The sequence below is a fragment of the Schistocerca cancellata genome, chromosome 6 (assembly GCF_023864275.1).
Source record: "Schistocerca cancellata isolate TAMUIC-IGC-003103 chromosome 6, iqSchCanc2.1, whole genome shotgun sequence".
NCBI classification, from domain to species: Eukaryota; Metazoa; Arthropoda; class Insecta; order Orthoptera; family Acrididae; genus Schistocerca; species Schistocerca cancellata.
In genome coordinates this window covers 686,017,131-686,035,873 of record NC_064631.1, presented here as the reverse complement: position 1 = coordinate 686,035,873, position 18,743 = coordinate 686,017,131, and the positions used below count along the sequence as shown (strand labels likewise).

The 18,743-nt window shown below is 40.9% G+C and overlaps 1 pseudogene; it reads right to left on the bottom strand.

Moving 5' to 3' along the window:
* Positions 1-18,331: 18,331 nt before the first annotated feature.
* On the bottom strand, positions 18,332-18,449 carry LOC126089522 (5S ribosomal RNA; annotated as a pseudogene).
* Between the last annotated feature and the right edge of the window lie 294 nt (positions 18,450-18,743).

Below are 18,743 nucleotides of genomic sequence, written 5' to 3'. Positions count from 1 at the left end.
TCTCGGCAAATGAGAGAAAGGCTTCGTCAGTGTAGTCGCTAGCAAAGTCGTCGTACAACTGGGGCGAGTGCTAGTACGTCTCTCTAGACCTGCCGTGTGGTGGCGCTCGGTCTGCAAGTACTGACAGTGGCGACACGCGGGTTCGACATGTACTAATGGACCGCGGCCGATTTAAACCTACCACCTAGCAAGTGTGGTGTCTGGCGGTGACACCACAAGCACCCCTTGTGGTGATAAACTCTACAGCAGAATACTGCGCGCCAATTTGCCTCCGCTGCCTCATGCGAAGAAAGTTGGCGTCCTTTCCAACGCAGTTATAAGAACCATCAGTGGCACAGACAGATGTACACCTACATGCTCGGCTACCAGCTCAATCAGACATCTGTCAGGCTCACCGACGTTGACAGGTGGTTCTCTACAACCTTCGCCACCAAGCTTCTAAGAATGAATCAGTCTCTCTTCACAGAGATTTACTCTCGCTACATAGGAGTCGCCTCAAAGCCGGAAGACTAACATATGAATAATGTGTCCAAGTGCTCTCCACTTGATTCATCTGGGACTCTGATTTGAAACGCGAGTGGCAAGCCACGAAAACTCAGAACCACGAAGTTATTGACAACTATTTGAGCTCCAGGCTTTCATCACCATGTGAAGGTGTGGTTACAGCTCCATAGTTTTCGGACTGGAAAAGATACCCGTATGGGCAAATGCAACATGCACAAGTGGGATTTCTGACCTGACAGTACGAGTAACTGTTGTGCTATTCAGACAGACAGCCACATCATACGCGTAAATGAGTGCCACAAGAGACGTTTCCTCTGGTATCAAGAGTCTGCATGAAGCATGCGACGAGGTACTCCATTCGGTGAGTCCCCCGACATTCGTGTGCAGTCTGGGCCATTGAATGTTTACATAGTCTAAACAGTTACACGTGAGTGTTTTATTGTTAAATATACAGGGTGTAACGGATTTAAGTGCAGTCGGTTTTGTATGTGGAACCTTCACATCTGCAGAAATCAGTGTGCTGGTCGTTTCTCCTCTGCGTCAGACAGTCTTTCCGCAGTTCATCACATAATTTCCTACCTGCTATTTTCTCTACAAATAAGCATTATTGGCTCGCTCTTTTCATACAGATTTGAAGATACTAAGCAACGCAAAAAATACTGCTCCTGATATCTGTAAGTATTACCATGCAAATGAAGTAAACATTGATGTAATGTTGTTCAGCACACTGCCCTCAGTCATCAATAAAAACATTTGCACATATATTGGTGACAGCCTCTGTATAACAATTTTGTTGTTATAACTGTGCATTCGATAATTATAACAAAAACAGCTGATCAGGCCCAAGTGTTTACATTTCTGCTAACGTAGTCACAGGTACTAAAGAAATTAAGCTCACCAGACAAATTATTAGTCACTCCCTCAGAAGAGTACACTGGTCTAATTGGAGTGCTGTAGAGAGCGCGGAACTGGTGCTAATCGTTCATATGACCGTGATATGGCATGAAACGCTGTGTACTTAGTTAGTTAGCTAGTTAGTTAGTTACGTTCATGTTCCATGGATCATTTTGCACGATAAATCGTGATAATGTGGAAGGTGTCATTTTACATTTATATTGCAAATTAATTTGTACTCTAAACATCACCATACAATTATTTTTTCCCCAGAAATGAAAATAAGATATACAGATTGAGTTAGCAACTCCTGCCAACCACCTTTTACACATTAAAAACATAGAAATTCTTCGACAGAATAGAAGGAGTTGTCAAGGAGAAACTTTTTCAATTTATTTTCGAATTTTACCTTGCTGTCTGTTAGACGTTTTATATCACTGGGTTAGTGGTCAAAAATTTTTGTTGCAGCATTATGGACCCCTTGCTGTGCTAAAGACAACCTTAATGTTGGGCATTGAATGTCGTTTTTTTTCTTCTAGTATTGTAATTATGTACCTCAATGTTCCTTTTGAACTGTAGTGGATTACTTACAGCGAACTTCATGAGGGAAATAAATATACTGTGAGGCAGTAGCCAGAATGCCCAACTCCTTAAACAGATGTCTACAAAATGATCGTGAGTGAGCACCACATATTATTCTTACAGCACGCAAAATATGTCAACGCAAAATATGTCAACGTAAAATATGTCAACTAACTGATTTCTCTCTGCCCAAAATTTGACATTATTCTTAGTGCAAATGTGGCTGAACTAAGTTGTTTTAGGAGTTCCAAAATGTATTTTTTCCAATTTCAGTTTTCATCATTATGGACACCTAAGAATTTTGAAGTTTTCCCCCTCTGTATTATAACATCATCATGTGTTACACTTATCACTGGTGCAGTACCCCTAGAGATGCAGAACTGAATATGATGTGTCTTTGTGAAATTCTGGATGAGACCATTCTCAGAAAACCAGTCAATGATACTTTTGAGAACTTTGTTCACCATTTCTTCCATTTCTGTACGTATACTGCAAGTGTTTACAATACTGGTGTCATTTGTATATACCAATCGGTTGTATGAAATTAGTGCAGTACGATGGGTCGAAGCGGAGACATGTCAGAAAGGCAGAAAGGACGCGCCCAATACCACAACGGGAGTGATGTTGGTCAATTTTTTTGTGTATCAATGCGAACTGTTCAGCGTGTCTGCAAGAAATGGTGTACCAGTCGCAGCCACGTAATGCGATTCAAGGAAAGCGGTCATGAAATGGATTCAAGTCGGCAGGAATTGGATACGTGTTTCACCTCTCCTCAAAGGCAGTCGATTTAAAATTTTACATTTTTGGGGCTCCACAGCCTCAACGTGTTTTGTGAATGAAAACATGGTCCAGGTAGGGTGTATTATTTTTTTATTATCTATGCGACTGGACAACTTCGACCTTTGGTCATTTTCAAGCACTTATCTTAAGCTTCCAGCTTTATTTTACATTATAATACATCGCTAGTACATGACGCCAGAAATACACCTTGCTTCTGTGCGCATAGAAGCAAGGTGTATTCCTGTCGACGTGTACCAGCGATATATTGTAATGTCAAATGAAGCTGGAAACTTAAGATACGTGCTTGAAAATGACCAAAGGATACAGCCTACCTGGACCATGTTTTCGTTCACAGTGACACTCGGTTTGAAATCCAATAGGGTTTGCTGTCTCAATGAATACCGTTTTATGTCAACCAGTTTCCGAGCGAACAATGCGAAATGATCTTCATCCAGTGGACATTTGGAGTCGGGTAGGTGGTCAAAGATCATTGCCGACAGCAGCATTAGGATCCTATCGCACTGGGACGCCACGACAGTTCTGCCGGCCACTCCGCTGGCAGTGCTCCGTCATTTCTTTACGAGAAAGCGGCAGACAAGCTAGAGAAATTTCTTGTCTGCGCTCAATATCGTAATGGACGCAGAAGAGCTGGTAGCTGTACTTTGTGCAGCTAAACCTGCTAGAGTCTGTTCAGTTCCACTCAAGTACTGAGCAATACTGTATCTGCCCTCAGTAGCAGCCCTATCCTCTGTTATCTCAATCTGATACACTCTGAGCGAGAATAGGGTGGTAGCACTAGAACTGTCACACAATCTTTCTCGTACACCGATTATCTAAATTCAACCAACAAGGTAGCTCTTCTTGCAAACATCCACGTTTAAGTTCCTCAGTTAATCTCTGTGCACTTTCTTCAGGTTATAACGAGCTTTCGCGATGATAGCAGTGCGCCTCTGAATCTGTTCTATGCCTGTTGTTAGGCGTACTTGATAACGACCTCAGTTTTCTCCCCGATTTTTCGGCGAGGCGCAGCTGTTAGGTAATGGTTCTTCTGTCTCAGAACTTATCAAGTATACAAATATGTACATCTACATCTGCGTGGTTACTCTGCAATTCACACTTAAGTGCCTGGCAGAGGGTTCATCGAACCATTTTCATACTACTTCTCTACCACTCCACTCTCGAATGGCGCGTGGGAAAAAGGAACACCTAAATCTTTCCGTTCGAGCTCTGATTTCTCTTATTTTATTGTGATGATTATTTCTCCCTACGTAGGTGGGTGTCAACAAAATATATCCGCATTCGGGAGGGAAAGTTGGCGATTGAAATTTCGTAAATAGATGTCGCCACAAAGAAAACCGCCTTTGTTTCAGTGACTGCCATCCCAACTCGCGTATCATATCAGTGACACTCTCACCCCCATTGCGCGATAACACGAAACGAGTTGCCCTTCTCTGCACTTTTTCGATGTCCTCCGTCAATTCTACCTGGTAACGATCCCATACCGCGCAGCAATACTCCGGCAGAGGACGGACAAGCTTAATGTAGGCTCTCTCTTTAGTGGGTTTGTCGCATCTTCTAAGTGTTCTGCCAACACAGCGCAGTCTTTGTTTCGCCTTCCCCACAATATCATCTATGTGGTCTTTCCAATTTAAGTTGCTCGTAACTGTAATTCCTAGCTATTTAGTCGAATTGACAGCCCTTAGATTTGTGCGATTTATCGTATACCCAAAATTGATCGGATTTCTTTTAGTACCCATGTCGATGACCTCGCACTTTTCTTTGTTTAGTGCCAATTGCCACTTTTCGCACCATACATAAATTCTCTCTAGATCATTTTGTAATTGGAATTGGTCGTCTGATGATTTTAATAGACGGTAAATTACAGCGTCATCTGCAAACAATCTAAGAGGGCTGCTTAGATTATCACCTAGATCATTTATGTAAATCAGGAACAGCAGAGGGCCTATGACACTGCCTTGCGGAACGCCACATATCATTTCTCTTCTACTCGATGATTTACCGTCTATCACTACGAACTGTGGCCTCTCTGAGAGGAAATCACGAATCCAGTCACACAACTGAGACGATACTCCATATGCACGCAATTTGATTAATAGCCGCTTATGAGGAACGGTATCAAAAGCCTTCTGGAAATCTAGGAATATGGAATCGATATGAGATCCCTTGTTGACAGCGCTATATAATGAATTAGGTTCTTGTCATGCTGAACATAACACAACTGACAATTCTGAAGCGACTGTTCTGAACTGTTTCTCGATTATAGTAATATATTTGATGCTTATAGTGGACAGGTCTCTGAAGACTACACTTCCATGTTACTGTACATGATATCCCAAAACTGGTAACATGGATAGGTGTCATATCTTGTTACATTCAGCGCGTAAGCTCAATGTTTGTGTACTGTATGTTAAATTTATGTGCATCTAAGTGTTGTGTTTCCATGGTGGTGTGTAATGCACTCTTTCAGAGCGCCATGCTCATTACATCCTCGATTATGGCACCCCAATCGCAGCGACTAGCTGCAAATCGTATAAAATACGAATATCCTGTAAATATGTACCACCTGCTGATAGTCTGCAATGCCTCGAAAGCTGGTTAACAGGACAATGAAAAGTTTCAAAACACTATTAAGCTGTTGACGCACAAATCGTCCGCTACGTAGTCATACATGGAGAGGAATTATTGACGGCTAATTGAATGAATAGTGACCTGAAAAGAGATTATAAAACAGACATAAACCAAAGTGATAAAAGGGCAACGTAGCGCAGTTGAAATGAATCAGGTGATGCTGCGAAAACTAAACTAAGAAATGAGACAATAGAGGTACTAGATGAGTTTTGTTATTTGAATATCAAAATGCCTAACGACGGCCGAAGGAGAGAGGATACAAAATGTAGATAATAGGAAGAAAAGCTTTTTCTGAGAAAGAGAAATCTGTTAACATCGAATGTAAATTTAAGTGCTAGGAAGAATTTTCCTCATTCGGAAATCGCATTTCAGTGGTGTTTGTTCGTGGGAAGAGCGTTTTATGCTTCGTGTAAGAAGGACATACGTCAAACACAACATGTCGAAGTTCGATAGTGGCCTATCGAGACTGCGATTCACCGTTCCACAGTACTGCTGCTCGCGTTGGTCAGGTCTTGTGGGAACGAGTATGGAATCAGTGGCTTTAGGAGGGCCACACTCAACGCCATGCAGGATATCAGTGGCAGTACGCGACTAGCGCCCGAGAACACATACACACTGATCGTTTGGCTGTGCAGGAAAGTACAGCCACGTCATGTGTCTTCAGCCAAGATCTGCGCTTGTTGGCAGCAAGACAAATATCCACAAGTACATTGCGGCGATGCATGAAACACAATGGATAATCAGCAAGGCGACCACCAACAAGCAGTTCTCATAATATGCAAAGATCAGCACATTCCTCAAACTGGGGAACTATCAAGAATGGGGTTCCACAAGGGTCGGTCTTGGGTCCTGTGTTGTTCTTAATATATATTAATGACCTGCCATTCCATATTCATGTAAAGGCAAAGTTAGTTCTCTTTGCTGATGATACAAGTATAGTAATCACACCTGACAAACAAGAATTAAATGATGAAATTGTCAATAATGTCTTTCAGAACGTTACTAAGTTGTTCCTTGTAAACGGACTCTCACTGAATTTTGATAAGACACAGTACATACAGTTCCATACAGTAAATGGTATGACGCCATTAATAAATATAGACCTTAATCAGAAGCATATAGCTAAGGTAGAATATTCAAAAATTTTAGGTGTGTCCATTGATGAAAGATTAAATTGGAAGAAACACATTGATGATCTGCTGAAACGTTTGAGTTCAGCTACTTATGCAATAAGGGTCATTGCAAATTTTGGTGATAAACATCTCAGTAAATTAGCTTACTACGCCTTTTTTCACTCATTGCTTGCATATGGCATCATATTTTGGGGTAATTCATCACTGAGGAATAAAGTATTTATTGCACAAAAGCGTGTAATCAGAATAACAGCTGGAGTCCACCGAAGATCATCCTGCAGACATTTATTTAAGGATCTAGGGATATTCACAGTTGCTTCTCAGTATATATACTCTCTTATGAAATTTGTTATTAACAAGCAAACCCAATTCAAAAGTAATAGCAGTGTGTATAACTACAATAACTACAATACTAGGAGAAAGGACGATCTTCACTATTCAAGATTAAATCTAACTTTGGCACAGAAAGGGGTGAATTATACTGCCACTAAAGTCTTTGGTCACTTACCAAATAGTATCAAAAGTCTGACAGATAACCAACAAGTATTTAAGAAGAAATTAAAAGAATTTCAGAATGACAACTCCTTCTACTTCATAGAGGAATTTTTAGATATAAATTAAGAAAAAATAAAAAAAATTATAAAAAATAAAAAAATAGAAAAGTTGTTATATTAACTTAACTATGTTGTTAAATTAACTTATGTCATGTATTGGAAAATTTGACCCGTTCCACATCATTACGAAATATCGTATTCATGATCCATGGAACTAGTATTTAATCTAATCTAATCTGTTGAGGCTTCTCTTGACGCGTCAGCAGAGATGTGCGCCGACAGTGACTTTCATATTTTTTATTTTATATATTATTTTCCGTAGGACCAAACTGAGGAGCAAGTTTCCATGGTTATGGAACGGGTCAGTCATGAAATTATAACAGAAGAGTAATGATAGATAAAATGAAACTTATATGAATCCTATGAGCTGACAAGCGGTCAGTTTAAACCAAAATGCTCAACAACCAAAAACAGGACTTAGCTTTTTTTTTTTATTTATCCAGAAGTTTCTCGACAGAACAGAATGAGTGAGCCATAAGGAAACTATCGAGCTTAGACTTGAAAGTGCGTGTATTTCTACTAAGATTTTTGAATTCTTGCGGCAGCTTACTGAAAATGGATGCAGCATAATACTGTACGCCTTTCTGTACAAGAGTAGGCGTGTTCCAAATGGAGACGAGATTTCTTCCTAGTATTATTTCCCGGACTTCTGAACAGGGGCCGAAAAGAGGTTCGCGAACTTACTCCACATATTGCTCGCAGCATCCGTTTGTGAGCCAAAACTATCTTCTGTCAATCAGTAGAGTCACCCGAAAAAATAATACCATATGTCATAACCGAATGAAAATAAGCAAAGTAGACAACTTTTAGTTTTGAACTATCACTTATTTCAGACACTGTTCTAACTGTTGTGTTGTAATAAAAAAATGAAAAATAAATAAATGTTACTAAATATTATTGAATATTCGTATGAAAACACATTTTTGTGGGATATAATAAGATTGCGTTATTAGAAATGTACTGCGCTTATTTGAATTTGTTTTTGCTATCGGACTTGGCTTACATTTCAATTGTAGTTGCAGGCAGCGGACTCCGAGAACACCGGCGCTTGTCCTAATCAAGAAAGTCCTCCTTATATGATTTTCACTTCACTTCAATAAATAAAAAATACTTGATACTGTTGTTTTATACACTATTATTCACGCACACACGTGATACATAAAACTCGTAATACTTCACATTTAAAATCTCACATCTTCATCGTCCTTCTACATACGAGAGAAAGTGTGTAAAAAACAAAAAAAACTGTGCAAATAATGGAAGAATGTTTTTTCGTTTGTCTGCGCCTTAACGCGCATTCATAATTAACGTCTTTGCCAACTCTTATAATCGATCGGTGTTTCATTTTTGGTTTTTTAATAAATATTAACTTTACGATATCCTGGGTGTCCTTCTTCATGTACCAATACATGATAAATAAAGCAGCATTTACTTTTTGAACAAGATTCTGAACTTGGGCTTTCCATGGTAACAGCAAACAGAGAAGGGGCATAATATCGTCTTTTCAGCTGAATCCTGTGTACAGCATCGCGCGGAACGAATCTGCTTGTAAAGGTTCCGTAGAGATTGAACTTTGCCAAATCGGATTCGCCATCCAGCAGCTGTAACCTGTCGTGTCTTACAAGTGAGACTAAGAACCCATGGTCGGGTGAAATGGAGCGATCAGGTAGGTTCAGTTGCAGGTAAGTCAAATGTCAGGAGTTAGATGGAAAATGTAACTCGTTTACACAACAGACCGTAATGAAATACTTATAAAGTCAGATTAAAAGGAGACTTTCAGCAGATGCTAAGAAGAGCAGCACGTTGAAAGGTTTGTTTGTCTAGCAGGAGGGAGTAACAGAAATTCTGCAAAACAATACCTCAAGCCACTCAAACAACGACAGCATACATATATGAAACTATAATATCAAATCTATGAATATTATTCACTTTCCACTTCGTGATATATTAGCATATTCGACGTTTGTGACTACACAGTCTGAAGTCGCAACACGAACTGATATTTCTGGTAAGTTTTCATTGCTAAACCAGTTTTCCGTAAGTACTGTAAATATTAGATCACAGAGGAGAGCGGATAGTGGAAAGAGTACACTGAAGATCTCTATGATTATAAAAGAAGAAACAGGAGTATATTTAGAAGATATAGGGGATCCCGAATTAGAAGCAGATTTTAAAAGAAGTTTGGAATGTTTCATATCAAATAACGTAGAACGGATAGAGAACATTGCATCAGAAATCCTAAAATCATTCGGAAAGTGGCAACAAAATGAGTGGTCACGTTGATGTGTAAAATGCATGAGACTAGCAATTACCATCCGACTTTCGGAAAGATATCATCCACACAATTCCGGTGACTGCTATATCTGAAAAGTGCGAAAACTGTCGCACAACCAGCTTAACGGCTCATTCATCCAAGTTGCTGACGAGAATCATGAACAGAAGAACGGGAAAGAAAATTGAGAATGTGTTGACGAGCAGTTTGGCATTAGGAAAGGCAAAAGCGGCAGAGAGGCAATTCTGACGTTGCGGTTGATAATGGAACCAACAAAGAAAAATCAAGACACATTCACAGGATCTGTCGACCTGGAAAAAGTGTTCGACTGTGTCAAATGGTGCAAGACGCTCGAAATTCTGAGAAAAATAGGGGTAAGCTATATGGAAAGACGGGTAGTATACAGTATGTACAAGAACCAGGAGGAAACAGTACGGGCGGAAGACCAAGAACGACATGCTCGGACTAAAATGGGTGTAAGAGAGGGATGCATCCTTCTGCACCTACTGTTCAATCTATACATCGAAGAAGCATTGACGGAAATAAAAGAAAGCTTAAAGAATGGAATTAAAATTCAAGGTGAATAGATATCAGTGATAAGGTTCGGTGACGACATCACTATCCTCAATGAAAGCGAAGAAGAATTACATGATCTGCTGAATGGAATGAACAGTCTAATGTGTACAGAATATGGATTGACAGTGACTCTAAGAAAGACGAAGGTAATGAGAAGTAACTGAAATGAGAACAGCGAGAAACTTAACATCAGGATTGGTGATGAAGAAGTAAATGAAGTTAAGAAATTCTGCTACCTAGGCAGCAAAATAACCGATGACAGACGGACGAAGGAGAACGTAGGAAGCAGACTAGCATCGGTAAAAGTGACATTCCAGGCCAAGAGGAGTCTACTAGTATCAAATATAGGCCACAGTTTGAGGAAGAAATTTCTGAGAATGTAAATTTGTAGCACAGCATTGTGTTGCAGTGAAACATGGATTGTAGGAAAACCAGAACAGTAGATACTCTAAGAATTTGTGATGTGGTGCTGCAGAAGATTGTAGAAAATTAGAGAGACTGCTAAGGTAAGGAATGAGGAGGCGAGGAAATGAACTTACTGAAAACACTGACAAGAAGACGGGAAAGGATGGTAGGGCACCTGTTAAGATATCACAGAATACTAAAAGGAGACGCAGAGGGTAAACACTGTAGAGGAAGACAGAGACTGGAATACATCCAGCAAACAATTGACGACACAGGTTGCAAGTGCTACTCTGAGATGAAGAGGTTGGCACAGGAGAGGAATTCGTAGCGGGCCGCATCAAACCAGTCAAAAGATGATGACTCAGAAAGAAAAAAGGTAATTTGCTTCATGTCCAGTAGCTGTTTGGTGCCGGCACTTAACCCTTTAGTGACCAAATTATTTCCGGAAGTTGTAGACTTTTTATGAACACTTTATTGGGCTAAGAAACCGTTCATAAAATCATAGTTTAAATCTTGAAAGTGAGAGTTTAGCCTACGAGTATAAAAAAATTAGTGAGAACTATTGTTCCCACCGAACTCTGGAGTAACTTCACTTGCTAATTTAAAAAAAATATATTTCCTTTATTTTTTAGTACAAAAACATGTTAAACATTACATTTATACTGTATTTGTATTAGTTCATACTGTCCTTTGAGTTCACTAAGGTGATGTACTATGGAACGTAGAGAAGCATGGTGCTACAGGCAAAGGTACACAACAGTTGCTACACATTATCTTTGTTCTCTTTTCTTTGTTCTTGGTGCTACATTGGCGGCATCTTCTGTTTGTTGTACCTTTTGTAGGGAAATGAGTTCCAACTTTCTTCAGACAAACTTCATCTGATACTCGAGACACAACTTTTTTTGGTGTTTGAAAATGAACAGGCCTTTCTCTTCTCTTACGACTTGAGAAGTCAGAGATAAGCTGCCTTGCCAAGAACAATTTAAATGTTAGCTGATCTGCTTCTGTCTTCTGTAGCTTCCTAATAACGTAGGAATTGACAACTGCCAAATCCACAAGAAAGAAAAACAGTTTGTGCCACCACTTCCATGAATGACGGCCTACAGCATACCGTTCACACAGCTGATCACAACTATCCACTCCTCCCATTATTTTATTACACTCTGCCACAGCCGATGGGCAGAATACTTCACTTCTGCTTCCACTAGCTTACCTTGTAATATTTATGTAATTTTCAGTCTAATCCAGCAAATATACACGAATACTGTCTCCCTCATAAATATAAAAGTAGATAAATACAACACAAGTCATTTGACACGCAGAAGGAAAGCACACTATCCAAAAAACGGTGTAGCGGTCGAAACAGTGGCTAGTTTTTCACGCGGGAACTGCGCTTCTGCATTGATTGACTCACAAGGTAGAAATACAACAGCTTTCGCCTAACTGTTGACAATCTACACATAGTTAGCACACTCTAACAGAGCTGGTAGCACAAGTTAGAAGTGGGAACATGGATTACCACTGAACTTAACAGCGAAAACAAATAAGTGGAAACTATGGTTCCCACTGGTCACTAAAGGGTTGTGCTGTATGTTGTGCATATGTTTCTTATTGAAATTGATTAGCAGATTTCTTACTTCAGATTCACTAAGATTTCGGAAAAATTAACTTCTTTTTATTCGGATATGCAAAGTGGACTATTTTACGTCGACATCTCATTCATATTTTTGGAGGATTTCAGAACGCCACAGAGATTTCTAAACTAGTTACAGCGTGTAAGGGGAACGAGACATTTGCTATATGATTGCTACTCGTAGCTAGTCAGCAAACTTTAATCGTCATGAATTACGGTGCCTTTCAGAGACTTTGATTCATTTCAGGTGAAAAATTAGACTCTGGCCTCCGCACAATTGCTTTCACGAAAGCGACAATGTCGAAAATTCAGTGACTTAATGAATAGCTATGAAAACTAGAACTATCTACGAATTGCATACTTATTTCAAATTATCTCATTACCTGGCGTCGGTCGCTTATTAATTTTTACGCCACCCCATTCCCACCCATAATTCGCCAATAGGAGTGAAATCTCATCGCGACTACCACCGGTCAGCCAACGATACTGAAGGCCATGGATATGACAGTAATATCGGCCATTTAAGAGTAATTTTCCATCTCCCACCCCTAGCCACAAGCGTAGGAGTGTTAGGGACTACTTGCACTGTATTTTTTCCCTAGATAGTAAGTTATATGTCTACTAAACTTGGTTGATATTTCTCCAGGGGCTCCAGGTTCATGCTTCCCCTTCCCTTTCCTGCACCCACCCACATACCTAGGAAACCTAGAGGTGTCACGCCAGAAGTATCCTTTCCTTGATATGAAGTCATATGCGTATCATATGCGTACCAAGTTTTGTTGAAACTGAGGTAGACGTTCCATTATTGCTTGCATGTCACCACTTGCCCAAATTCATCCCCATAAACAGCACTCCTACAGATGTCTTACATTCACGCAATTGTTTCGTAATGCTAACTCATGTGTACAAGGTTTAGTGGCAATTGTTCCAGTCGTTTGAATGCTATGCTGGAACACACACACATAAGTTTTTATGTACGAGTATGTAAATATTGATATATAGGGTGGTTCCGTGATGAAGTTACAAACTTTCAGACATGGTGGAGAAGGATAAATATATCAATTTGAGGTGAGGGACGCTGGTCCGAGAGCGATCGAGTCGAAAGTTATAAGCGAAAATCGTTCTGATATCTCTGTCAGTGGATCTCTTCAACTGCAAGCTCTTTGCTTTCCATACTGGGGGAAGGGGAGAGGGACAGGGGTAGTATAGACAAAATAAGAAAAAAAGTCTAGTAAACATGGGCTCTAACATTCATACCTTAAGAACCACTAGTACTTGTTTAGTAGAAAAGATGAATAACAGCAGCAAAGGTGAACAAGTGTTCATGGCTCTTAAGGTAGCCACTTCAGAGTCAATGTTTAATGGACTTTTTTCTTGTTGTGAACCATACTACCTGCTCTGAAAATATGGAAAGCAAAGAGCATGTAGTAGAAGAGTTCCACTGTCAGTGATATCAGAACGATTTTCGCTTATAACTTTCGGCTCGATCGTTCTCGGACCAGCGTCCCTTACCTCAAACTGATATATTTATCCACTGACAGAACGTTTTTTGCTTCTTAGACCTTCGGGCCCTCGCTTTCGGACTAGGGTCCCTTACCTCACTTTTGTGCATTTACCCTTCTCCATCATATCTGAAAGTTTGTAACATCATCACGGAATCACCATGCATCTGATCTAAAGTATCCGGACACTATCAGTGGGCACTAACATCGCGTGTGCCCATCCTTCGCCTTTATGGCGGCTTGAAACTTGCCGTGGGCACTTTCAGTGAGGTGTCTGAGTGTCTGTGAAGGAATGTCAGCCCATTCTTCCTCAAGAGCCGAAACACAAGAGAGTTGTAGTGTTGGACGTTGGTGTCTGCAGAGATGTCGACGTTCTGGCTCATTGCCAAGGTGTTCCACTCGGTTCAGGTCGGTACTTGGGCAGGCCAACCCATTTCAGGAACGTTAATGTCCACAAATACTTGCCTCAAAATGGTTCAAATGATTCAAATGGTTCTGAGCACTATGGGACTAAACATCTGAGGTCATCAGTTCCCTCGAAATTAGAACTACTTAAACTTAACTAACGTAACGACATCACACACATACACACATCCATGACCGAGGCAGAATTCGAACCTGCGACCGTAGCGGTCGCGCGGTTCCAGACTGAAGCGCCTAGAACCGCTCGGCCTCACGCTGCTGCTTTATGGCAGAGTACAAAAGGTAGTTCGCTTGTTACTTACATGTTCCAGGGATCATTCTAACTATTCTTTTATCGAAATGACATGGAACGAGTCAAATTACAGGATGTTTAACATCAATGAACACTTTTTTTTTTTTTTTTTTTTTTTTTTTTTTGTGCTGCTCATGCAGCTACACTTCAGTCTTCTTTAACAAGCTACAACTTTTAAATAGAAATTCGTCCTTGGAACATCAGTAGCTGCCCAGAGAAATGATTTTAGGTTAGATTCAAAATCTGCTTTGTTGCCTGTCACACATTTTATGTTACTGGGCAAATGATCAGAAATTTTCGTTGCTGCATTCTGAACTCTTTTCTGAGCCACTGACAGCTTTACTATGGGTAATAAAGTTCATTTTCCCCACTAGTGTTGTAGGTATGGCCATCTTCTCAAATTGTGATTGATTATTTAGGACGAATTTCATTAGCGAATGTAGGTATTGTACAGGTGCAATTGAAATGCCTAACTACTGGAACAGGTGCGGAGGAGGCGGAATGTTATCATGGATGGAGAGTCGTAGGCAGACGTAGAACTTACTTCAAGCATATTCCAGAGAAGTGTATTGAGACCCTTAATATACAGGGTGTTACAAAAAGGTACGGCCAAACTTTCAGGAAACATCCCTCACACACAAAGAAAGAAAATATGTTATGTGGACATGTGTCCGGAAACGCTTACTTTCAATGTTAGAGCTCATTTTATTACTTCTCTTCAAATCACATTAATCATGGAATGGAAACACACAGCAACAGAACGTACCAGCGTGACTTCAAACACTTTGTTACAGGAAATGTTCAAAATGTCCGCCGTTAGCGAGGATACATGCATCCACCCTCCGTCGCATGGAATCCCTGATGCGCTGATGCAGCCCTGGAGAATGGCGTATTATATCACAGCCGTCCACAATACGAGCACGAAGAGTCTCTACATTTGGTACCGGGGTTGCGTAGACAATAGCTTTCAAATGCCCCCATAAATGATAGTCAAGAGGGTGGAGGTCAGGAGAGCGTGGAGGACATGGAATTGGTCCGCCTCAACGAATCCATGGGTCACCGAATCTGTTGTTGAGAAGCGTACGAACACTTCAACTGAAATGTGCAGGAGCTCCATCGGCATGAACCACACGTTGTGTCGTACTTGTAAAGGCACATGTTCTAGCAGCACAGGTAGAGTATCCCGTATGAAATCATGATAACGTGATCCATTGAGCGTAGGTGGAAGAACATGGGGCCCAATCGAGACGTCACCAACAATGCCTGCCCAAACGTTCACAGAAAATCTGTGTTGATGACGTGATTGCACAATTGCGTGCGGATTCTCGTCAGCCCACACATGTTGATTGTGAAAATTTACAATTTGATCACGTTGGAATGAAGCCTCATCCGTAAAGAGAACATTTGCACTAAAATGAGGATTGACACATTGTTGGATGAACCATTCGCAGAAGTGTACCCCTGAGTGCCAATCAGCTGCTGATAGTGCCTGCACACGCTGTACACGGTACGGAAACAACTGGTTCTCCCGTAGCACTCTCCATACAGTGACGTGGTCAACGTTACCTTGTACAGCAGCAACTTCTCTGACGCTGACATTAGGGTTATCGTCAACTGCACGAAGAATTGCCTCGTCCATTGCAGGTGTCCTCGTCGTTCCAGGTCTTCCCCAATCGCGAGTCATAGGCTGGAATGTTACGTGCTCCTTAAGACGCCGATCAATTGCTTCGAACGTCTTCCTGTCGGGACACTATCGATCTGGAAATCTGTCTCAATACAAATGTACCGCGCCACGGCTATTGCCCCATGCTAATCCATACATCAAATGGGCATCTGCCAACTCCGCATTTGTAAACATTGCACTGACTGCAAAACCACGTTCGTGATGAACATTAACCTGTTGATGCTACGTACTGATGTGCTTGATACTGTAGAGCAATGAGTCGCATGTCAACACAAGCACTGAAGTCAACATTACCTTCCTTCAATTGGGCCAACTGGCGGTGAATCGAGGAAGTACAATACATACTGACGAAACTAAAATGAGCTCTAACATGGAAATTAAGCGTTCCCGGACACATGTCCACATAACATCTTTTCTTTATTTGTGTGTGAGGAATGTTTCCTGAAAGTTTGGCCGTACCTTTTGTAACACCCTGTATATTGTATATTTATGACCTCGCAGAAAATTTTAATACTTACTTCAGACTTCTTCTACATGATGCAGTTAGCTAGAGTCAAACACTGTTTGCAAAAAGCTGAACAAGAAGTAAGTCAGATCTCTATTTCAAAGTGGTGCAGAGATTGTCAACTTGTATTAAAAGTTCAGAAGTGTAAAATAATTGTACACTTCACAAAACGAAAAATGTAGTATCATATGACTTCAAAGTCAATTAATCAGTCAACCTTCACAAATACCAGATTACAACATTGTGTAGGGATATGGAATGGACTGGTCACGTAGACTCAGCTGTAGGTAAGGTATCTGGTAGGATTCGGTTCATTGGCAGGATTCTGGAAACTGGAGCTAAACTACGAACAATATTACACACAAAACACTTGTGCGACTCATCCTAGAAGGTTCTCCAAATGTGTAAGAGCGGTAGCAAATAATATTAGCATAGTGTGCGAGACCAATGTCAAATAGGTCGAACAGGGGATATTGAATAACTTTGAATCTATACGGGAAGAAGTGTCGTGGAAATGTTGAAAAGCCTGAATTGATTGTCACTTGAAGACATAGGCCACAAAATGTTACTCACAAAATTTCAGGAACAGTATTATGTGAATAATCTATAAGAATTACATTTATTTCTAGAGTCTTCGTGTAACACTGGTTCCTTAAATTTTGTAAGAATAACTATAGAATTATGGGAGAGGATTATAAATATCTTTGGGATAACGAGTCAGCAGCGGAGAAATACTGTGAAAATTGTCCAGTCAACAGAAACATAGACCTCACCGAAATGAATGAATTATATTTGGCATCACAAACATAGAAGAACAGAATTGCAACATAGATGGAATAAGTGCTGAATTGTTTAAATGCGGAGGTCTTACACTGAAGGAACGTATGCTGCATCTCGTTGACCTATGTTGGACTGCGAATAGGGTACCTGAGCAGTGGGATCTAGCTAAATTTTTTCCATATTCAATAAAGATAATAGAAGCAAGAGGAATTAGCCTCGTTAACAAAAGCTGTAAAATCTGTAACAGTATCTTATATAACAGACGGCCCGTTATCTCTGATTTATTAGAAGACAAGTAGGTTTTAGAAAAGAACGAACTGGTAGTATTTCAACTTAGAGACGCATATAGATACTGTTCATTATGAAAACGCTTTTTACAGAGCAGACAGACATCTGTTGCGGCTGATTATGGAACAAAAGAAGCTTGCTAAAGCATATAAGTAACTCTGTAAAACCTCTTTATAGTGAAACAAAAATTATAGTCGAAGACAGGGATGACTTGTCTAAGCAATTAACAATAACAAACATGCAGCTTTCTACTTAATGGTGCACCGTCTCATATCTGTCTCCATGTCCATAGGTGATTTTAAAGCAGAGTTAGATACAATAAAATTTATTGCCTTAACCAGTGGTTACAATCCAGTCCTGACAGACCACATCTCACGTAGGAAACAAAAACTGAAAATTGTACCCCTCCTCTGTTTCCCGTCCGGTGCTCCTTCCACTGTCTTTAAGAGATAGTGTACATTACCATGCCTAGGAGAGGTATCACAGATTGTAGCAAAAACACTGAAATCTTACAAGTATAGGCTTTCCTATCATGTTAAGAACATCACAGCCCAGGGTATTTTCAATGGCAAATTTAAATCCAGTTACTGGCCAACAGTAAACTAACTCCTCCGGCACAGGCCTTGGAAGGCCCAACGGTGCCGACCGGCCGCCGTGTCATCCTCAGCCCACAGGCGTCACTGGGTGCGGAAATGCAGGGGCATGTGGTCAGCACAGCGCTCTCCCAGCCGTATGTCAGTTTCCGAGACCGGAGCCGCTACTTCTCAAACAAGTAGCTCTTCAGTTTGGCTCACAGGGACTGAGTGCACCGCGCATGCCAACAGCGCTCGTCAGACCGGATGGTCACCCATCCAAGTGCTAGCCCAGCCCGACAACGCTTAACTTCGGTGATCTGACGGGAACCGGTGTTACCGCTGCGGCAAGGCCGTTGGCACTAGCCAACACACCGAGCGGGGTGGCGCAGTGGTTAGACACTGGACTCGCATTCGGGAGGACGACGGTTCAATCCCGCGTCCGGTCATCCTGATTTAGGTTTTCCGTGATTTCCCTAAATCGCTCCAGTCAAATGCCGGGATGGTTCCTTTCAAAGGGCACGGCCGACTTCCTTCCCTAATCCGTCGAGACCGATGACCTCGCTGTCTGGTCTCCTTCCCCAAACAACCCAAACCCAAACCCCATTAGCCAACAGTGGGGTATAAAAAATTACCTGTTCCGATTGTGACAAGT